Source organism: Pan paniscus, chromosome 1 (assembly GCF_029289425.2).
Source record: "Pan paniscus chromosome 1, NHGRI_mPanPan1-v2.0_pri, whole genome shotgun sequence".
Classification (NCBI taxonomy): Eukaryota; Metazoa; Chordata; class Mammalia; order Primates; family Hominidae; genus Pan; species Pan paniscus.
In genome coordinates, this window is record NC_073249.2 from 64,386,162 (window position 1) to 64,402,310 (window position 16,149).

At 38.8% G+C, this 16,149-nt stretch overlaps 1 long non-coding RNA gene across 1 annotated transcript; it reads left to right on the forward strand.

Moving 5' to 3' along the window:
* The first annotated feature begins 202 nt into the window (after positions 1–202).
* Positions 203–14,463, forward strand: LOC130541355 (uncharacterized). Its single transcript, XR_008955398.2, has 4 exons — positions 203–3,300; positions 3,874–3,995; positions 4,959–5,241; positions 14,281–14,463. It is a non-coding gene; the product is annotated as an uncharacterized LOC130541355 (long non-coding RNA).
* Positions 14,464–16,149: the final 1,686 nt, after the last annotated feature.

Below are 16,149 nucleotides of genomic sequence, written 5' to 3' on the forward strand. Positions count from 1 at the left end.
GTTTAAATCTTCAATCAGTACGAAAAACTTCTACTTAAATCCTTACACATGTAAACAGTTAAAAGTTTTAAAAAGTGGTAAGTTAAAATATAATTAGATACTATCCTTTTTTACGCAAGTAGATACAGAGGTAGTAAAACTAAAAATTTTTAATTAACAAAAAACCTAGAAATTGTCAACTTACCCAAAGATAGTACCCAAAACCAAACAATATAATTAACAATTTTTAAAGCCAAAAATGAGTGTCTTAGTTTCAAAGTAAAAACTGATTTCTTACTGCCCAGGAAAAACAAAATGACTGACATCAGGTAAGAGAACAGAAAAGCAAGAGAGAGAGGAAGATTCTCTAAAATGAAAAGGTTTTCTGGATTCTTGGCCAGCTACTTTTAAAAGGAAATGTTTTTCAAAATACTTAGGAGTAGTTTCAAGACAATTTATCTTTTTTTCTTTTTTTAAATAAAGGCTATGTAAGAACTGTTGGATCTTTTGTTTCATTACTTAGTAAATTTGAAAAAACACACACACACACAAAAGAAGTAGCCTGATGTTAACTAATCAGTTCTCTGTCTCTTTTTTTCTTTTTTCTTTTTTTTTTTTAACAGGGGTTCTTGCTCTGTCACGCAGGCTGGAGTGCAGTGGCATGATCGTAGCTTGCTGTAGCCTAGAACTCTTGGCTTCAAGTGATCCTCCCACCTCAACCTCCTGGGTAGCTGGGATTACAGATGGGAGCCACATTTTTTTCTATTATTCTGCTTCCCTGTCCTGCCTTACAGAAAAGTAGCTGTGGAATGACTAATATCCTCTTTGCTCTCTTCGTTTCTGCTTTCTTCAGCCGTCCTCTGCCTACAAAGCTAACTCCTTCTGCTCAGCTCATCAGAACACTTATTATATTTTATGGAATGAAGTGTTGCCCAATTCTAGAACCACAATACAGCCAACTGAGCTATTTAAACTGTTTGTTGTAATTTTGTCTGTTGACAACATAAAATAGATCCTTTACACAATATGTTCATGTTGACTTGAAAATCTGCAAAGAGATACTAAGTTTTACAAGTCTTTTAAAGCTTTTGAGAGCAAAAACTTTGAAGACTATTGGTCTAAGGAACTTAACTGAAAGGTCTACACCAGCTTATACACACGATTTAATGACAAGCACAGGTCTTCTTAAGGAAAAGGTGATTTTGAATGGAGTTAGATTGTTCCCAGCCCAATCTTCAGGAAGCTGTGTCCCTGTCAGGGGAGAAATGGCTTACAAATAGTGCTGGTAAAAAACATGGAGCCACATCACCCAGATATCTGTGGGAAACATCTCAAACCAGCACAGTTTTCAGACAGACAAATGAGGGGTGAAGGACTAGCATCATTATAGTGCCTATGCCAAGAGCCACAGGGCACCAGAAATACCACAAGGTAGCCAGAGAGACCACAGAAATTCAAATCGCTGTCTGACAAACCTTGGGAACCTTCTGCATTAGTTGGGAGAAGTTGTGGGGAGCAGGATGCATGTGGTTCTAGCTCCCTCTATTTCATCCAATCTGTAGGATTAGCATCTCATTGCTGTTCTTGATAGCTCATTGGGCATGGCCTGGGGAAATGCAGGTAACACTTTAGATAAAATGTCTAGAAGTCATTGAATAGTCAATCCCTTTCTTCATTGTCTCCACCTCCAGCCTCCCTCTCTTCCCAATCAAATATGAGGAAACTGAGGCCCAAAAAAGTTGAACTGTCAAAAGTTCTGAGGCAGTGCCTGGTCAAAATGAGAAAGGAACACAGACATTTCCATTTCTGTTTCTACTCAGCTCTCCTAATTTCAAGTCCAGAATTTTAGCCACAAACCAGACACTACTGCAAATAAACTCCCAGAAGGACATTACTTTGTATTTTTCTCAAGTTGATTTTTATGTCATTTGGCTAAGACACAGAATTGGATGTGGACAACAAGCTGGGTGTGAAGTTGTAACTCTTCCTGACTCACCAGGTGCACCACTCCACTTGGGCAGCAGCTCACCCATCAATAGGACAAGCCCTACTAGGAGATGGTGGCAGGGATTTGTCTGGATGCTGTGTGATCAACAACGACACAACAAGTACTGGTTTTCTTCCTTCATTCCCAGTCTAGTATACCTCCTCTTGATAGTGTCACCTGTTGTAGGGACTCTGGGAGATCCCTATGGGTAACAGAGGCCCCATTTGTAAAAGGAAAGAAAATTATTTATATTGAGAACTTCATCAAGAATTTTCAGTACTGCTTGGCAAAGTACAGATTAATTAACAAGAATTTGTTAATTAATTCATGTTATTAACATGAATAAGAAAGACCAACTATACAATCTCCAGCAGAAATTCTCATACAGACACTATACAAAATTTGAAGACGTACACTTCATGTGCTAAAAGATATTTGTAGACTTCTTTGTCAAGGACTCCTTTCTATGGGGTCCCAGGTTGTACCACATTTCTGCAAAGTTCACACTTCTAATCTAAATCAACGTTACTTGGCTCCCTTGTACACCAGTTTCTTCTAGACCTATAGGGTTATATACATTCTGCACGATTTGACAAAATCTTGTGAATCATTCTATTTCTCAAATTTTTGTTTCTGATCCAATCCAGCTCACAGCACCCTTTACAACTTAAAATACTTCCAAGTATAACTTAGAAAAGGGATGGAAACTACAAGGATGGGGAGCTTCACACATTTCCCCCAGATAAGGCAGATATTGCTCATCAATTGCCACATTTGTTTCATGGATTCAGTTGAGGTTCAGTCTCAACTCTTCTCGTCCTAATACTCCAGGCAACACTGACAACTAATTAGAATTGACATCTAAATATCTCAATTAAAATCTATTTGCTTGGGTAAGCATATGCACAGAAGAAAAGAAAGAAAAAATCTATTTTCAACCCCAGGATTAGATTTAATCACTAAAAAATCTAGTTCTTGAGAGTTTTTTGTATTTGGGTTTTTTTTTTTTTTTTTTGAAGATGAGGGCTCACTATTTTACCTTGAACTCCTGGGCTCAAGCGATCCTCCTGCCTCAGCATCCCAAATAGTTGGGATTACAGGCATGTGCCACTGCACTGGCCTTAGAGTTTGTTGAGGATCCCAAATCTTATTCCTGGCACTTAAATGTTACATTCCCAATGGCAACATTCTTTAGATGACTCCAAAGTTCCATCTCTCTTTGAATACACGTTAGAATTCTAACCTCCTGAGTTTTGACATGTACCAAGAAATATCTTCAGGTGTGGAGATAAGGGACGGTTTATCTATTCCCTCTTTTCCTTTCATTCTTTGGAGTGAGTAGACCTGCTATTTCCCAAAATTTCTACTAAGTTGGCCCTTAGGATTTTAGCTTGATTTGAGTTTAAGGTGGACATTATATCTGTTCATATTTTATCTGACTTATCCACCCTTCAGAACTCTGAAAAATAGTCACTGCATAGTTATTATTAAATATCAACAGACTTGAGAGCTTATATATGCCCCAGATAGGCAGATATTGAATGAATGAGCATAATTCCATGATGAATAAGCATTATGGAAAAGTAAGTCCAAATCTTATTTTTTTTAGGATTTCAGAACCTAAGGAAGATTCTTAGAGTTTGTAACAGAATCAAATGTATCTGGTTCAGTATTTTACCAAGAGTGCTCCTTAGAACAGAAGACCACAAGTTCCCTATATAAAAGGGATCCTGTAGTCAAGTTTGGGGACCCTGAATCCAATGTTTCACTGAAATATTCATAGTTTACATTATCATATTAAATGTTGTTTTAAAAAATACTGCAGTAAATAGATAGGCCTATTCAGTTGTGCCTAAGCCAAACTTCTGGGGAGCACTGAAACTTTGTTTTCTGTTATCTGTTAACAGATGGAATGACTCTTCTAAAGAACACGCTGTAGGAAGTCTGAATATATCCAACCTCTTGCCTCAACCAGAAACAAAACTTACAATGTGAAAGACGATGACCACCCTTTATAAAACATCCTCAGGTCTGAAAAGGCTACCAATTCCCTTCATGACCTCTGTCTAATCCCCACAGGGTCAAGTTCTTACTTTGTCTAATCGAACTCTCTCTTGCAACAATTCATTCCCTGCATGTTATCTTTTCCCTCTTACTCTCTCCCTTGTGGATATGGAGAAGTCAACAGCCTTCTCTTTAAGAAAACCATCCACAAAGGCTTAAAAAAAAAAAAAGCAAATATGAGAATATTCCTCCCTAGATTAATGAGTTTCTCATTGCCTTTAAGACAATCCAAATGCTGGGACTGCCCTTTCTATTTCATAGAATGGGTTGTTGCCTGATTCTAAAAAATAAAACTAATAATAATAAAAAGACAATCCAAATTCTAAGGAATAACAGTTGCAAGCAAGGCACCCTTTTCCCTGTTCATCTTCTTCTTTCTTTCTTTCTTTTTTTTTTTTTTTTTTTTTTTTTTTTAAGAGACAGGGTCTTGCTATGTCTCCCAGGCTGATCTGGAACTCCTGGGCTCAAGCAATTTTCCTGTCTCAGCCTCCTGAGTAGCTGGGATTACAGGCATGCACTACTGTGCCAGCTTCACCTCTCTTTCTTTGGCATCCAACCTGCTTTCTTCTTACCCCCTGTCCATCATACTCTATTTAGGAGTCCTCAAATATACTGTTTCTATTTTGCACATGCTTTCTAAAATGCCTTCCCCTATCCACCAGGTAAACTCATACCCATCTTTCAGTCTCAGGTCAAATCCCACCTTCTCTGGAATCTTCCCTGATCACTGGCTCACCTGCCCTTCTTCCAGGCTCCAATAGCATTTGGAATCTATCTTCCCTCAGCATATCACAGTGATTATAGACATATATTTCAATATCTAACTTCGACCCCATAGGACAAAACCTTACCACAGTACCTGGTGTATGATAAGCATGTAATCAATATTTGCTTAAGGAATTAAACAGGACCCTCTGCTTGGCCATAGCCCTTGTCCAGCCTTGCGTGGCATGAGATTGGAGAAGACCTTCAAGCAGTGTCACTCCTTCGAACAAAGAGTGGAGGTCCCACTTATCTGACAGCAGCATCCTACCAAAATCCCAGTGACAAAAGAATGACACAGGGGTGAAAAGCAGCTTCCTGTCCTGGAAAAACCAAGTAATTTTGTACCTGATCAGGTCAACATGAGTAAACTCGTCAAGATAATTAGAAGGCCCTTAAAGCTCGATAGTAATCAAGCCCTCTTCCTAGTGGTGAGCAGAGACAGCTTGGTGAGTATTTCCATGCTGATTTATGAAGTGTATGAAAGTGAGAAGGATGAAGACGAATTCCTGTATGTGATAGTATATACCTCTAGGGAGACATTTGGAGTGAAGCTGTCATTATAAGACTAGAAACACACACACACAAAATGCATCTATTCCAGAATGTTTAAATCATTCCCAGAGTCGGGGGGAGGGAGGGAAGGATAAAAAGGGGATGTTACCAATTGAGATTGATCAGTTCATCTAATCACAGATCATCAAAACAGCAGTGTTCCCACCTAGGAGTTTAGAAAGTTGCGTTTGCATTTAAAGCAGAAAAACTGAGCTCTGAATGAGCAAATTCAATTTTAGAAAACTATATTATTTATCCTAGGCTATCTTGTTTTCAAATTTTAGAAGTTCAAAAATAAAATACTTTGCATTTGATGTTGCCAGTGAAATAATTCTTCAAGTTCTTTTAATGCTCCTTTCCCCAGCCCCCTGCCCCCCAAATAGGCAATTGCAATTGGAGCTGTAACTTAAAGGCATTCAGAGAGGCAATGAATCTTCTCTTTAGGTTCATAGAACCTGCCACGTTTTATCAGAAGGGTTCTTACCTAACTAGAGAAATCTGCTTAAGAAGATCTCTAAGCATAAATAGTCCAGCAACCCCCTCCAAAATACATTTGCCATAAGACTTGGCACAAAGCAGGGAAAATGGGGGCATATAAGAAAATGAGACTGACTGTGAACTGCTGTTAAAGATTCCTAATTCCTAATATATACCAAAAGGCAATGCTCTTGCAGTGTTAGAAAGTTCTTATTTGGTTTGTTCTTTAGACAATTAGTTACACAGAAAAACACCACTACTGTATAGGAACTTTGAATAATTTATAAATTTGGTCTAGTTTCTTTAAAGGCCCTACAGAAAAAGAGGGGCATTTCTTGTTTTGTATTTTCTCTAATCTAAGAGCTCAAACTACTGCCTGCTTTGGTAAATGAAGAAGCAGTTGTATCTCTTTCATTCTTTAGGATAATATTAGAAACTATAGAAAATGAAAATTAAAATCATTAAAATTTAGATGCATTCCTTTCTACCTCTTATCACAGTTATAGATGACCCACGTTTTGTGTTAAGTATGTGACTAAAATGTATTAGTAAAAAGTAGTTCAGTCATGACTGTTAGGTCAAACAACTATCAAAATTATCCCACTCTGATAAAAGACTACAAATTGGGTTCGATGTGTACTGCTTGGGTGATGGGTGCACTAGAATCTCACAAATCACCACTGAAAACTTACTCATGTAACCAAATATCATCTGTTTCCCCAAAAACCTATGGAAATAAAATTTTTTTTTTAAATCCCCCACTCTAAGTGCAGGTCAGTTGTGAGGAAAACATAGCAAAAGGAAACATGCTCTTTACAAATATTAATGTCAAGAGTTAAACATCTTCCAGGCTCAAACTAGAATAAGCTACCAGTGCTTCCCACTGCCTACATGGGGTTCGCTATTTACTATTTTCATGGGAGTATCACAGAAAGATCGCAGTTATACCACTTTAGGTTATACATGTAGCAGGTCATAATTTACTCTGTCTACTGAATATGTATGGAATACCTGTATCTGTTAGTGAAAGTTATTTTCTTTAATGGAACAGGGAAAAGCAACATAACTGTACATGAACCCTCAACTGATCATTAAAGGGATTCCCATCACCTACTCTCCCCGCTGCAGGTGTCTGTCCACATGTCTCACTTTTGAAACGGACTATACTTTTACATTATGTAAGTTTTTTGTTGTTGTTTTTGTTATTGTTGTTTTGAGATGGCGTTTCGCTCTTGTTGCCCAGGCTTGAGTGCAATGGCGCAATCTCGGCTCACCGCAACCTCTGACTCCGGGTTCAAGCAATTCTCCTGCCTCAGCCACCCGAGTAGCTGGGATTACAGGCATGCACCACCACACCCGGCTAATTTTGTATTTTCAGTAGAGACAAGGTTTCTCTGTGTTAGTCAGGCGGGTCTCAAACTCCCTACCTTAGGTGATCTGCCCACGTCGGCCTCCCAAAGTGCTGGGATTACAGGTATGAGCCACTGCGCCCAGCCGACATTATGTAAATTCTTAATCAGCCTGTCTGGTTTAGATTGTATATGTCATCACATCTGACATTCTTGTAACTACTATGTGATCAATAAGACTCCTATAAGAAATACTGCTTGAAAAAAAAATACTACGTTGAGAGGTGACCTATATCCCACATAAGCAGATAGTCATTTATAGGATCTTTAAAACAAGTATATTTTTAATGAAATAGAGTGACTAAAGGCACACTGTCAAAAAAAAATGTCAGAACTTTGGTGGATGTATAAAGTCACAGTATTAGTGATACTGAAGAAGATTTCAGACTTCTTCCAGAAAATTCTCCCAATAGTAGCATTGCTAAGAATTCTCAAAGACGTAAACCACTTTTGACTGGGCTATTACTTTAGAACTCTTTTTATTAGAGAACTATGTTTCAGGCACTAGGAGGAACACATTCTTTTTAATGTTGAAGGACTTTGGGTTCTGTAGAAGAAAACATTTTTATTACCTTTATAGTTAGGTATATAACATATATCAGAACATAAAACATTAATAAAGATAGTCACATACTTTATAAAGACTAGTGAAAATGATTACTAAAAATATGTAGGCTGGGCACAGTGGCTTAGGCACATAATCCCAGCAGTTTGGGAGGCCAAGGCAGGTGGATCACTTGAGTTCATGAGTTGGAAACCAGCCTGGGCAACATGCTGAAACCCCATCTCTAAAAAAAATACAAAAATTAGCTGGGCATGGTGGTGTGCACCTGTGATCCCAGCTACTCAGGAGGCTGAGGTGGAAGATGGTTTGAGCCCGGGTGGTAGAGGATGCAGTGAGCCAAGATTCTGCCACTGCACCCCAGCCTGGGTAACAGAGCCAGGCCCTGTCTCTAAATAAATAAATAAATAAATAATGCAAACCTGCTTTTTTTTTGAGACAGAGTCTCGTTCTGTCGCCCGGGCTGAAGTGCAGTTGCGTGATCTTGGCTCACTCCAACCTCCATCTCCCGGGTTCAAGTGATTCTTCTGCCTCTGCCTCCCGAGTAGCTGGGACTACAGGCATGTGTCACCATGCCCAGCTAATTTTTTAAATATTTTTAGTGGAGACGGGGTTTCACTATGTTGGTCAGGCTGGTCTCAAACTCCTGACCTCAAATGATCCACCAACCTCAGCCTCCCAAAGTGCTAGTATTATAGGTGTGAGCCACTGTGCCTAGCCAAACCTGCTATTTTGGATTGCTATGGAAAAGGAATAAGAAGATTTCTTTAGCCACATCTATAGAACAGTAAAATTCAGAATCACAAACATAACTATGCATCCAAACATAACATTGGTGAATTTGTCAAAACAATTAACTATATTTTTTATTGTTCTCAGTAGCCAGGAGGATCCCAGAATGGGACATTAATAAATTCTTTCAGTTATCAGCACTCACTGGAATAAATCCATCTTGAATTCTTTCAGTTATCAGCACTCACTGGAATAAATCCATCTTGAGAAAATATGCCAAGAACATAGCAGTTCTGACGACAATGCACCACAGGCAACGGTTTAAGTTGAGAAGTGGGATGCATTACAAAAGCCAGGACTATTGGGTTACAAGTGATGAAAAGCCAAGTCACCTGGCTTAAAAAAAAAAAGGAAGTTAATTGACGTATGTAAGTATAAGTCTAAGCATTGACTTCATGACTGGATCCAGGCCCAATGTCACCGTACCTTGGCCTTGGCCTCTCTTCATCTTACAACCCCTTTCCTCTTTACTCAAAGGTAGCTTCTCTCCAAGTGACGGCCCCAGCAACACCAGGCATATATCTCCCAGATTCCTGTCCAGTCAATATGCAAGGATTCATTCTACTTGGATCAATTTTGGTCACATATCCATTAACGAACATTCACTGTGGCTAAAGGGTTGTAGTCCCAGAAGGAGAAGTGAATGCTAGACAGCCAGAAACAATAAATTTCCACCATGGTAACTGCATAACAAATTTTATATTGCTTTTCAGATGTGTAAATACCTCAGATCCTAGTTCTTAAAAATTAGACATCCTGAATTCATGGAGCCATCTGTCACATCATCATGGTTATCTCAAATTCAAGTGTTCTCTTTGTGACAATTAAAGCATGCTAGCTTTATTTGTGAGAAGGTTCTTATTTAACAGCATGCTATATGAAGTTTTGTTTTGTTTATATTTTAGCCTAAGTCTCAAAGCTGAAAATAAGAGACAATTATCCCCATATTTTAAAGAGAAGTGTCTGACACATCCATGCCACTTAGTATAAAAAGCCAGATCAGTCTAGTATTTATAAAACTCTTACCTCCAGATTCTATATGCCAAAGTCAATGAGAACAGGAATTCAAAAGAGTAAAGAATGTGTTGGCCTTTTTTCACCCCTTCTCATAGAGGGGAGAAGGGAGATATGATTAGGCTTTTTGTCCCCAACCAAATCTCATCTTGACTTGTAATTCCCATAATCCCCACATGTCAAGGGAGAGACTAGGTTGGGGCAACAGAATCATGGGGGCGGTTTCCCCCATGCTGTTCTTGTGATAGTGAGTTCTCACAAGATCTGATGGTTTCGTAAGGGGCTCTTCCTGATTCACTCGGCACTTCTCCTTCCTGCCACCTTGTGAAGAAAGTGCCTTGCTTCTTCTTCACCTTCTCCCATGATCAAAAGCTTCCTGAGGCCTCCCGAGCCATGCTGAACCATGAGTCAATGAAACCTCTTTCCTTTATAAATTACCCAGACTTGGGCAGTTCTTTATGGCTATATGAAAACAGACTAATACAGTGTGTTATCTCCCAACCTCCCTCATAAAGACGGAAGGCACCTGCAGAAGGTGAAACAGACACCTAGCTTCCCAACAGAAGTATAATTTATCAGATGGTGAGATGAGAAAAATAAAGCAGAATAAGGAAATGATGGTTGTGGGCATGTGCCACCTGAGATGGGGTAGTTAGGGAAGGGCTTGCTGATAAAGTGACATTTGAGCAGAGGCTTAAAAGTGAGGGAGCAAGCCACGCTAGCTGGAGGGAAAAGCTTTAAGCAGAAAGAAGAGTAAATCCAAAGGTTCTTGGAAAATGCTTAATATATTCTGGGATGGAAAGAAAGACACTGGAACTGGAAAGAAATGAGCAGCAAAGAAAGTGGCAGGAATTAAGAAGACAGATTAAAATGGAGTTGCCATTTACTACCATGTGGTAAAGAGTAAAGTAAAAGTCAGAAAAAGATCACACTCCCCATGCCCACTGTGGGTTCCTGAGCCTTGGGAAGTAAGGGAAGCCAGGGAAAACTTTGAATTAGATGTGAGATTAAAGTCTTGATTTAGACCTAACTGTATTTGTTTTTCTTTTACTATCTGAAAATAAACCTTAAATATCCAAAAGGACTAAAAGTTTTTGGGATCTTAAGGTTTATCTAAAAGTCAAGAATGAAAGAGTTATCAGCGAATGTTTGAAGATCAGAAAAAAATAAACCCACTCCCCATTTGTACCCCACAGATCCTACCCTATTCGATAAACTGGTTACTTTCTAAAAAATCCAAAACTTCACAACACATCTGTAAACTTCACGGTATTCAGCACAATGCTTTACACAAAACAGACACTCAGTAAATATTTGCTATAGCCCATCAAGTAGGCCAATATGCCATTTGGGAGAGTAAAAATGATGTGGCACTAGATTAACGGTCAGATAAGAGAGAGGTGGGGTAGGGCTTAACCTTCTAAATTGCAAAGTTCAAAATTTGAGATTGTAGACTTTGCATGTGGTCTTGACTTTTAATCAGAGTCACCTACAAACAACTTACTGCAAACTTGATAGAATGAGTAACCAGTCTTTAGCACTGAACCTATGTTTGCAATTTGCTAGTTTCAAATGCACAGTGTGGACTCAAGGAAATACAAACAGCTACTGTATTATAAAATGAAATAAATTGAACAGAAAGAATAGGATACAAAAAGGATACTTTTAAAAAGTGACAGAGATCGCTAAATTGGCTATTTCCATTTCCATTTTTGACTTAAACAAATCAAAGTTTGTTTCCTTTTCACATAGAGGAAGTCTAGAGTTTGGGAGTCCAGAGCATGTATGGCAGCTTAAAGGTCAATGGGAGCTAGATTTGTTCCATGGCACTTCTCAGATCATCCTTGGTGTGTCACCTCATGGTCTAAAATGGTAACTTGAATTCAAGACACTTTTTCTAAGCCTATCAGCTCATTTGGAAGTAACATAGGTAGCACTATACCCTTTTGTTTGTAAAACAAATATTCTAAAAAGCTTTCAATTCATTCTGACTTGCCTAACCTTTCAATAACTTGAATTTCATTCTTTATACCACTTTAAGTATAAAGTGGTATAGTATGGCAAAGAAATGACCATGGTTCTTCGATATCTTTGAAGATTTTCTTAACCTATATGTAACTGGCTTTTCTGATATAGACCCTAAGGCATGTCTACATTACTATTCCATTGGGTGAGGGGGCATCATGCTTTAAACTTGGTGAGACCAATAAGAGATTATCTAGAAATTTCTATATACAGTAGTGACAATGTGGTGAATTAATGAAGCCAATTTCCCAATAGACAATCTGGTACCTTTAAAAAATGTATATAAACTAAAAGATATTTCTCTTTCATTTATATTTAACATGAAAATTGGACATCCATAAATTCATTCCAGATAGAGTAAAACTAATAAAAGTTGTATGATTCAGTAGATCTTAAATCATTTAAGACACTATAAGTTCTTGAAGAAAGCATTTTAAAATTTACAGGATCCTCTTAAAAGCAAAGAAAATATTAGATCTTTGCAGAAAAGGAAATTTCCTATTCAATTGACATAAAGAAAATCACTTCTAGGCTGGGCACGGTGGTGGACGCCTATAATCCCAGCACTTTGGGAGGCCAAAGCGGGTGGATCACGAGGTCAGGGGATCGAGACCATCCTGGCCAACATGGGGAAACCCTGTCTCTACTAAAAATACAAAAATTAGCTGGGCGTGGTGGCAGGTGCCTGTAGTCCCAGCTACTCAGGAGGTTGAGGCAGGAGAATAGCTTGAACCTGGGAGGCAGAGGTTGCAGTGAGCCGAGATCACGCCACTGCACTCCAGCATGGTGAAAGAGCGAGACTCTGTCTCAAAAAAAAAAAAAAAAAAAAATTAAAAAGAAAATCACTTCTAAAAGTTCAATTCATCTATTTTTTAGAAGACAAAAATTATGTGCAAAAACACTGGGATAGAAATTACAGCTAGATGCAAAATGAACCATGGTCTTTATCCCCACAGACCACAAAGCAAAATACGTTTCCCTTTCCATTCCCACAATAGTTTCCTATCAACAGAGAGAGCTACAAGAGGCACAGATGATTAGGACATGAATTCATTCAACACTTCTGAGGTCAGAGGCACAGCCCACTTAGGAGTCTGGACTGCTTCCATGTACTCAAAGATCGTAATCACTTAATTCTTTTTTTTTTTTTTTCCCTCTGTAGCCCAGGCTGGAGTGCAGTGGCATGATCTCGGCTCACTGCAACCTCTGCTTCCCGGGTTCAAATGATTCTCCTGCCTCAGCCTCCCAAGTAGCTGGGACTATAAGCATGTGCCACCATGCCCAGCTAATTTTTGTATTTTTGGTAGAGATGGGGTTTCACCGTGTTAGCCAGGATGGTCTCGATCTCCTGACCTCATGATCCTCCCATCTTGGCCTCCCAAAATGCTGGGATTACAGGCGTGCACCACTGCACCCAGCCTCACTTAATTCTTAAATTTGTAAGTATAAAAGTACCCTGCGTTGGATTAAGTATCAAATAAATGTTACTAATGATATGTCAGGGTTCATAGATTTGGAAGAAAAGCTATATATGCTGGAGTAATTGGAGGAAGCCTTAAAATAAATAAGTAAACAAATACTCATAACACTATATGTCAAGTACATATATAGGTTGGTGCAAAAGTAATTGCAGTTTTGGCCATTAGAAGTAAACATTTGCACCAACTTTATTTCTGTGAGATAAGTTTTATTGCTCCCATTTTAAATATTAGAAAACAATCACCAAGAAGACCAGAGATCTGACTTAGGTAGTTGAGTAACAGAGCCAAGATTTGAGACTAGGCCTCAAGTCTAGCATTCTTTCCATTATACCAGCCCACTTCTTGGAAATGAAAAGGTACTAACTGGGTCTAAAAGGACAGGAGCAAGGTATTGAGAACAGAGAAGTGCTATTGTGGGACAAGGGTGACTCAGGCATAGTGACCCAATAAGTCCTGTTGGTAGAATATCTTGCCACAATAGTTTTCCTTTTACATTTTTCTTTTTAGTAAGATATTGGAGATGGTTGAGAAAGAAAACATTTCATTCAATAATTCTTTCCCCAATGGCACCGATTTTGGAGTAGTACAGCAGGGAGGAATTATTTTCAAGGGGCAGGAACCTCTAGCTAACAGCTTTGTGACTTTCTTTCATAGTTAGAAAGTCTAATTCAGGCCGGGTGCCCTGGCTCACCCCTATAATCCAGGCACTTTGAGAGGCCAAGGTGTGTAGATTGCTTGAGCTCAGGAGTTCAAGGGCAACATGGCAGAACCCTGTCTCTAGAAAAAATACAAAACTTAGCAGGGGATGGTGGCACGCACCTGTAGTCCCAGCTACAGGGAAGTCAAGGCTGCAGTGAACTGTGATTGTGCCACTGCACTCTAGCCTAGGTGACTGGAATGAGACCGTGTCCCAAAAAAAAAAAAAAAAAGAAAGTCCAGTTCACTCAACTCTTGCAAAACATCATTTTCTCCTTGTACTTTACTCTGCTCGTCTTTAGACAATAAGAATACAAGAAAGGAGAACTCATGTTTACAACCCAACCGCTCTGTTCTTTCTGGTTTTTTTCATTCAAGTAGTCTCTTGACTTCATATTGAGTGATCAGTTTACACAGGCAACAGTTGGCTAGCTAGTCCAATTGAATTATTATTCTTTTTGTTTTTATTTCCTGCAGCACTACTTCCTGAATAGTCCAACTGAATTATATTGGGTAACTTTCATTCACCAGGTATCCAGTTTTGAATGCGATCACAACAAAAGATCTCTTTCTGAACTGTATAGATTGTGCTATATGTTACCACACTTTTGTTTATACATTTAATTTAGTGATTACATTAAAAACTCAGCTTAGTATAAAGGCTGCTTATTCCATGCCTTGCTCATTCTCAGCAATCAAGTTGATTAAAAAATAAGGTTTTTTGATTGAAGCCTAGGCTATACATCAGAGTTCACAGCTGAATATGACATTTCCAAAGATGGAGCAGGCTTGAAGGTTATACAGTGTTACAGGATACATGCTTGAATGACATAAGAAGTTTTAATTCCTAAGAAACTGTTGAAAGAAAGAGCAACTATTAGGGAATCCCGGTTGTTGGATGAGGAGGCTAAAATTGTTCTCAAAAACTTTAACAGTAATTACTTTAGAAAACTAGCAAAAAGTTATTAGTAAAAGTTTGCTTGGATAATGTAATAGCCGACAGGAATAATTCAAGACCGAAGTATTCTGAGGCATGTATTTGGAGAATTATAACCCTTGGATTTTTTATTTTTTAGAAAGGGGGTCTCACTCACTATGTTGCCCAGGCTGGTCTTGAATTCCTGGGCTCAAGAGATCCTCCCGCCTCAGCATCCCTAGTAGCTGGGGTTACACAGGCAGGCACCACCTTGCCCAAATCCTTGAATTTTTTTTTTTTTTGGTAATAATCACAGTTTGCCTTATTCTGATGAGGTATTTATGGAAGCCTTATCTGGAAAATGGAAGATTTTCTCTGAAAGGGAATACTAATTTTAAAAGCCTTTTTTTTTTTTTACAGAGGCATCAAGTTCTCAATTTATTATACATTGTAACACAGTTTCCAATGACCTACTTTAGTGGAAGTAAGTATGGACGTTTCAAGATTTTTCCCTAGGCTTCTTGTGACTTTTATGACACTACCATTTTCTTGTTTTGGCTCTTAAGACACCATTAATATACCCGAACAATATTTTCAAGTGCCAAAAGGAAAGAAGAGAAAGAAATTGAGAACAGTAGCACTGACTGCAAGGGATGAAAGAAATATACGACAGAAGAGTCAGTCACTTAGAGTACAGGAGAAGCTAGCAGACTGGAGGAGGCAGGCAAAGCATTGCTTTTTTGCCAAGTCACAAATTGGCAACAGCTTTTCATTAGGCAAATGACACCCAGAAAATGCAGACAGTTGATCAAAAATAATGTAATGTGGCATAGAAGTTTTAAAATGTAAATAAGATTCCAACTTAAATTAAGACTATGACTGGTAAACTGAATTGCTAAGTAGCAGTATTGAATAAAATCAGCTTATCATAATTAGCATGGTTAATAAATAAGAGAGATGACTAATATCTGAGGAGAAATGGAGCATGTTCATACGCCTAGAAAATGCTTTTGTGTTTGCAGTGGTTTTCAGGCTTTAGTAGAGGTATAAGATGCTATGGTGTTTGTCAGAATGTAGGTTTCCAGGCCACTTTCCTAGAGACTAGACTTACCAATTTTAGGACAGGGTTTCTCAATCTTGGCACGACTGACATTTCAGGTGGAATCATTTTTTGCTGTGGGACAGTGTCCTGTGCTTTGTAGGATGTTCAACAGCATTCCAGGTCCACTAGATACCTGTAGTACGTCTCCCCCAGTCATGTTTCCAGGGATTGCCAAATATTCCCCAGGGGAAAACCACTCTCTTCCTTTGAAAATCATTAGTCTAAGGTAAAGCCTAAGTGAGAGGTGACAGCATGCTGGCAGTCCTCACAGCCCTCGCTCGCTCTCAGTGCCTCCTCTGCCTGGGCTCCCACTTTGGCAGCACTTGAG